Source organism: Malania oleifera, chromosome 5 (assembly GCF_029873635.1).
Source record: "Malania oleifera isolate guangnan ecotype guangnan chromosome 5, ASM2987363v1, whole genome shotgun sequence".
NCBI classification, from domain to species: Eukaryota; Viridiplantae; Streptophyta; class Magnoliopsida; order Santalales; family Ximeniaceae; genus Malania; species Malania oleifera.
In genome coordinates, this window is record NC_080421.1 from 2,425,296 (window position 1) to 2,433,201 (window position 7,906).

Genomic DNA, 7,906 nt, shown 5'->3' on the forward strand with positions numbered 1-7,906 from the left:
ATTTCTTTTTCGATCTCTATATTGTCTTCTCTCCCCGACCTTCGCTTCTGCCACCAATTGTAGCCCTCTTTGGCGGAGCCACTCCCTCCCCAAGCTAGGTAGATCTCCCACCTTTCCCTCATCTCCCTCATCTTCTCATTTCTCTTTTTGTAGCCCCCTCTCTACCTCTCTTTCCATAGGCGGATCCAAAGGATCCCCCTAGGTAAAACTCTTTCCTCCTAATATCTCTTTATTTTTCTATTTACTTGTATGATTTTCTTGTGATTGTTTGTGAACTTTTATGGTTGTTTCTTAGTTTTTATCAAGATCCAAACGAGGGATTGGGGCTAATGGGCCCAATTTAGTTTAGGTAGAGTGGGCTCGGGTTAAATTGGGCAAGGCTAGTTAAGCCAATTTTATGTTAGGTTTAGGTTTGAGGCAATTTGGGCTTAGGTTTGTTATAGGCTAAGTCAAGTCCAACTAGGCCTTAGGGTTTCTGGGTTTAGTAGCTTAGGACAACCATTTTTTTCTTGTTTAATGGCATCCACTTCAACCTTTAAATTTAAACCGCCAAATATATGTTGCGACGTCCCAGAAGCAAGGGTGCTCGGTGAACCGTGAGGTAGAATAAAATATGATTTTTTAAAAATTTTGAAATTTGGAATCGCCACTAACTTATTTTGTAGTAACCCGACCCCGAAAAAAAAAAAAAAAGATATTTTGGAGAAGATATTTTGAAAAGAGATATTTTGAGATATTTATATATAAATATCTTGGAGAAGATATTTATTTAGATTACTTAAGGGCTAAGTTAGGATTTATTCTATAAATTCTCTTATTCTCTCTCATTCTCTCTCTCTCTCTCTCTCTCTCTCTCTAAGATCCTTAGCCGTTTGTCGTCCGTTTCCAAAAACGGAGGGTACTGCGTGGATCAAAAGAGGAAACTCTACACTTTTAGTGGATCGGATCGTTGTTTCGGAGAGTTTCGGGTTTTCCCAAGAATCGAGGTAGGAATCTGATCCTAATTTTGATTGGATATTTGGATAGCAATAGAAAATATAGTAAGGTTATGTTCTGTGGTTTTAGGTTTTTGGGATCTCGGGTTGTCGTTTTGGACCGTTTTCGTTCAAAGTTTCATTTCAAATATAAGGTAAGGGGAATTTGATTACAACAGCATATTTGGAAAACTAAATAGCTAAAAAGCTAGTTTATATTATTATTTATGATTTAACTGCTTATTTGTAAAATTCTACCAAACAGAGATGCCGGTTTGACGATTTTACGGTTTTTGGTAAAAACGAGGATTTCGATATGTGATCTCCAAATTTTACAAATATTGTTTATTTGTATTTATACTATAGTAGGAGAGGCTCGAATCCTTTATTTATTCAGTTAAACTATGTATATTGAATTTCTATCATTTAGCGGGTTTTTGTATTAAACTTGTGTGATATATGTTGAAATGGAAATGAATGTATTTTTTATACTACTGATATAGAATATGGGAATGAAATTCCAATTTGTTATACTGACAATGTGATAAACAGAGGCTGATGATACATCGAGCCGCATTAGTAAACAAAGAGGGGTAAACTGAGTGGAAAGACGCTGGTTTGAACCCATTGGAATTATTTATATACTATTGATATAGATTATGGGAGATAAAATCATATTTGTATAAATTGAATTTATGATACACGGAACCACAGCTTGAGATTCTCGAGAGGGTTAAAAAATACTTTCTTTGCAGAGTTGAAATAAACTACTGTTATATGATACGACACGATATCGTAGCTAGATATACACGTGCAACCACACGTACGAAACGATGTGGGTACCAAGATGGTCGGCTAGTAGGATGAAACCATTGGCTGATATTGGGCCAATGGAGGCAATCAGATCGTATGTAGGTACTCGGCAATGTCTGCACGAACAGGGCATTGACGAGTACCAGTGCACAACCCGAGCCACGGGGTAAAACTGGTTATAGGGATATTTTGCTGTTGGTCATCTGATAAATCATTAAATGGTCGAAAGACAGATGTGAGAATTTTGTAATATGAATAATGATATACCTGATGCATTACTGTATTGAAAATATTTGATTTATATTCCAGATGTTGAATGAAAATATGCATGTATGCAGTCACACACTGTTGTAACTCCTTCTTCCTTACTGAGAGGTGTCTCACCCTATCTTACAACCTTTGTTTTCAGGTTCGTCCGTGCATCGGTCCTAGTAGATAAAGGGACTGGGGAGGTTATTTTGGTTAGGTTACGTAAGCATCTAAATTTTGTACTAAACTTGATGAAAGTCCTTTTTGGAGGGTTGTAATATGACGATTACTCTAAATCCGAATGTATGTAAATTATGGATGTATTAGTGAACTTTGGTATAAGACTAGTAGTAATCCCAATGGATGTTTATGTTTTTCCGCGACATTTACATCATGATTATGTATGATTTACACCCGTATGTCCCTATTTAGGGAGGGTTGTTTCCATATCTTGAACAGGTATAGGTATTTGATGTATGTGAGTGACACCTGAGTCCATGTAAAGGGCCGGATCGTTACATATTTTCTATTGTGTAGTTAAAACACCCAATTAATACTTAAACAATAGTTTCAGTGTGCATATACGAGGATTGAGATTGGGAGTTCGATTATACGAGGGGAAGATATTCGCACACCCTACGCACCCTTCTACGAATGGTTCCTAATTAATTAAGAATTATCCTCAAATTGAATTTAATAGTCTTTTATTTTACTCAATTTGAAAAATTATAAAATACTAAGGTACATGTAAAAAAATATGCCACACAAATATTCACATAGTATATTTAATATAGAATATCCCTTAGAACTAAGACACATGAGGTTTAAAAAGGTCGTGCTTTTTTTTGAAATCATAGGGATGAAAATCGAGGAAATATTTTATGAAAATAACTCTCAGATTTATTTGCAAAATTTTGTAAAATTTTTCTAAATATTGAACAATATTTTGAAAATTTTCTGGGAGATTTTGGGAACCATTTTTTAGACCTCAAAAATATTTTTCAAAATTTTTCTCCGATTTTTCCTCTTTTTTTTTGATTTTTCATATTTTTCCTAAATTTTTAAATAAATAAAATAAATAAGAAAATACGAGATTTCGGTTCAAAACTTGTTCAGTGGGGGTCAACCGGTTCAAGGGAACCTATCAAGGTCATCACAGGCCACGTGTTGTCTCAATCACCAACCTCCACTGACAGACCTCTCTCTCTCTCTCTCTACTCCCAATCTCTCCGTTCTCTACTTCCTCAATCTCTCCCTTTCTTCTCATCTCAGCGGGTCTCTCACTTTCTCAAACTCTCCGCCCTCTCTCTCTCTCTCTTCGTCGTTAATTGCATCACCGCCGCCGCCGCCGCCGCCGCCGCCGATGCTCCGGATCCCAGCCCCGACTCCTCAGCCTTCGTCCGAAGTCGTGATCGTCTTCCAGGAAACGTTGACGGAAATCTCTTTGCCAGGTCGTCGTTGCTCTTCTGCTCTCTCGACCCTCCTCGGATCTACTCCGATTTTTGTTTTGTTGTTCTTTTTATTATTATTATTAGTATTTTTTTTATTTCTGTTCTTTTTTCTTATTCCCTTCTTTTCTATTCTTCTTTTTATCTTATTTCCCTCTCCGATCTAATTTCTTTTTTCTTTTGGCTTGTTTTGCAGGTTAAATATTTGGAGAATCAAAAATCCCCAAATCGGAAATTCAAGATAAGTTCCCTTTTTTATTATTTTTATTCTCTTTGTTTGCATTTGATTTGAACAGATCACTTTGATATAGTTTGGTGAGTTTGTGTGGAATATGGTGATTCGGCGATTGAACCTAGGGATTCTGAGTTTGCTCAGAATGAGTCAACTCATTGAGTACTATTTTTGATAGCGAGTTGACTCGCCTAACTCAGTGAGTTTTGATTTAATTGATTTTAAAATAATTGGCTCCTCTATTATATTTTTTTTTATATGGGCCAAGACCGGTTATGTTTTTTTTTATGTGGGCTTGAAAAAATTCGGGCCAGGGCTTTTCTCTTGAAAATATTAAGGTGTTGAAAATGGGCCCTATTTTTTATTTTTCATTTGGGCCAGCTTTCAATCCCGGGTCTTTAGCTTTCAGAATTAAACCTGGGCCTGGGGTTCTTTTAATAGTGATCTAGGTCCAGGGGCTAAGGTCCAGCTGTACCTGGGCCTTGGGATGGGTCAACGGGTCAAGCTATGCGTCGGGTTAGTGGGTCAGATTCGGTCTCGTGGGTCGGATCCGATTGATTTCAATACATTTCTACTCCTGTTTCGAATTGATATTAAATAAATAATATATGCAAGTATAAAGACCTACCTCTGTCTTCCACTCCTCCGTCTTTAAAGAGAAAACCGATAACCCCCCTGTGGTATAATGATACTGCTGCAGGTAAATGGCTTTAATTTGATTTGCTTTGCTCTGGCTATTATGGGGTGCTGCTTCTTCGCTCCCAATTACTCGGTCTGATTGCTTCTGATAAATCTCCAATTGCCTTCCGACTGCTTCCGAATTGCAGCTTCAGATTGCCTAGGTGATCTCTATGACTATATTGCTGCTTCAGGTGGCCGAGGTGATCTCTCTGACTATATGGCTACTATGATATTTCTCGGTATTCTCTCTGGGTACTCTCTGATAACCTTCTCCTCGCTCAGTTTTTTTTTGCTACTTCCTGCGCTCCATCCAGCACTCTCCTCTCTTTTGTCCTCTCTTGGTGTGCATATTAGTAGAGTCCTAGACTTTATTTATTTATGTTGTATTTCAAATTATTATTATTATTATTATTATTATTATTATTATTATATATTTTGTACTCTTCTGATGTATTCTGTTTTTGTATTTTTCTAATGTATTATTATACTTTTTTTTCTGCTCTAATTATTGTAATAATATATATATATATATATATATATATATAAAAAGTATTCTGTAAAATTGGCCCACAACAAATGGGGTGTCTGAAATATATAAATATGAGACCACTTTCTTTGAAGCTGAAAAATTTTTTATTAAATTTTAAAACTGCAAACATATGCATACGAGTGTTCACACATATAAATATCTACCAAGTGGTTCATGAAATTAGCAAGAGAAATATCAAAATTAATATATTATTGTTCACCATATTGAGTTACTTCAATAAGTATTTATTGAACCACTTGGTAGATATTTATTGAAGTAACTCAATATGGTGGACAATAATATATTAATTTTTATATTTCTCTTGCTAATTTCATGAACCACTTGGTAGATATTTATATGTGTGCACACTCGTATGCATATATTTGCAGTTTTAAAAATATGAAATACCGGCATACGAGTCGATAATTTTCATATCATCCCCCCAAGTTCTGATAACGGATGTAGAATACATCCAGTCACAGTAACAAATAAAAAATTCAACACTTATATTTGATTTGCTAGCAAAATTATGCAAAAACAGAGTATGAATTATTGTCATTTTCAAAAATTTTATTTCAATTTCCAATTGTAAGTCATTGCTTTCTAATTACATTAAATTTGCACATTACTTAATGATATTAAAATAATTATTAATTTTAAAATTATTATGTTTAATTTTTTTTTTGACATTTCATAGTCACGTTTCGAACATGATCAAAATGTCAAAAAAAAATAAAAAAATCATCGGTTAAATCATGTCATTTTTATTTGTTATTGTCACTCCTTAATTAACTAAACAATATAAATGGATGTTTAAATTTAATTATTGAAAAATAAAAATAAAAATAATTCACGTGACTACTTCGCATTGCGTGCGTGCGTGTGATTGCTTACTATATGTGTGGGTGTGTTTATATATATACATGAGTGCTTATTAATTAATGAGAGTCGCTTTCTTCAGAAATGTAGTCACTTTCTCCAGAAATGATGTCGTAGGAGCCGCTTTCGAAAGAAATGTGGGAGCTGCTTTCAGAAGAAATGTCATTGGAGCCTTGAGAAGAAATGTTGTCGCTGGAGTCGCTTTCAAAAAGAATGTAGTCAGGTGAGAAGAATGCTCGCACGAGCACTCTTGCCTGAAGAATGTCGTCTCTCACAAGTATTTCATCTCTTTCGGGATCCTCAGGTTTGCAAACACCGGTGTCGTAGCTTGACTCGAAAACAATGCGATAAGGTTCCCCCGGAGTTATGTCAAAATAAGTTATCCACTTAAAGTTGCATTTCACCTCAGGCTGAAGTCATAAACTTCCTCCGACCACTACAGTCATCACCGTTTGTTCAGGAGGAACCGCTCCTCCATTACCATCATTCATGAAGACTTCTGCCCCTTTCCCCCCTTCCAATATCATCAGCAAACCTAATTTGTTACAGGTGAGACACTTTTTGGAAACAATAAAAATAAAATAGTTAATTAATTCAATAGCATAATTAATATTGATATAATCGATCATTAAAGTAGATTTATATAATTTTTCATATTTCTATTTTGTACCTGTACAGCAGCATGAAAGTCAACATCATACCCGTACTCGGCACCACGAAATATTGCTACGTTCCTTGCAATGCGAATTCATTAAGAGCTCCAATTATTACAGTTATCCCCACACTCAAACTGGTAAGTAAATAACATATTAAGTTGTTTTTCATTTCATCCCCCAAGTTTGAGTGTGGGGATAACTGTAATAATTGGAGCTCTTAATGAATTCGCATTGCAAGGAACGTAGCAATATTTCGTGGTGCCGAGTACGGGTATGATGTTGACTTTCATGCTGCTGTACAGGTACAAAATAGAAATATGAAAAATTATATAAATCTACTTTAATGATCGATTATATTAGTATTAGTTATATTATTGAATTAATTAACTATTTTGTTTTTATTGTTTTAAAAAAATGTTCCACCTGTAACAAATTGGGTTTGCTGAGGATATTGGAAGGAGGGGAAGGGGCAGAAGTCTTCATGAATGATGGTAATGGAGGAGCGGTTCCTCCTAAACAGACGGTGATGACTGTAGTGGTTGGAGGAAGTTTATGGCTTCAGCCCAAGGTGAAATGCAAGTTTAAGTGGATAGTTGATTTTGACATAGCTCTGGGGGAACCTTATTGCATTGTTTTCGAGCCAAGCTACGACACCGGTGTCTGCAAACTTAAGGATCCTGAAAGAGATGAAATACTTGTGAGAGACGTCGTTCTTCAGGCAAGTGTGCTCGTGCGAGCATTCTTCTCACCCGACTACATTCCTTCTGAAAGCGACTCCAACGACAATATTTCTTCTCAAGACTCCAACAACATTTCTTCTGAAAGTAGCTCTCACATTTCTTCTGAAAGCGGCTCCTACGACATCATTTCTGGAGAAAGTGACTACATTTTTAAAGAAAGCGACTCCAATTAATTAATAAGCACTCATGTATATATATATAAACACACCCCACACGTATAGTAAGCAGTCACACGCAATGCCAAGCAGTCACCTGAATTGTTTTTTTTTTTTTTAATAATTAAATTTGAATATCCATTTATATTGTTTGGTTAATTAAGGAGTGACAATAATAAATAAAAATCACATGATTTGATCAATAAATTTTTTTTTTCTTGACATTTTGATCATGTTAGAAACGTGGCTGTGAAATGTCAAAAAGAAAAGTTAAACATAATAATTTTAAAATTATTAATAATTATTTTAATATTATTAAGTAATGTGTAAATTTAATGTAATTGGGAAGCAATGACTTATAATTGGAAATTGAAATAGAGTTTTTGAATATGGTAATAGTTCATACTCTGTTTTCGCATAACTTGGCTAGCAAATCAAATATAAGTGTTGAATTTTTTATTTGTTTTTGTGACTAGATGTATTTTACATTTGTTATTAGAACTTGGAGGATGATATGAAAATCATTGGCCCGTACGTTGGTATTTCATAT

The 7,906-nt window shown here is 35.0% G+C and overlaps 1 long non-coding RNA gene across 1 annotated transcript; it reads left to right on the forward strand.

Moving 5' to 3' along the window:
- The first annotated feature begins 3,221 nt into the window (after positions 1 to 3,221).
- Positions 3,222 to 6,551, forward strand: LOC131156594 (uncharacterized). The gene is made up of 3 exons (XR_009137028.1): positions 3,222 to 3,487; positions 3,681 to 6,354; positions 6,484 to 6,551. It is a non-coding gene; the product is annotated as an uncharacterized LOC131156594 (long non-coding RNA).
- The last annotated feature ends 1,355 nt before the right edge of the window (positions 6,552 to 7,906 follow it).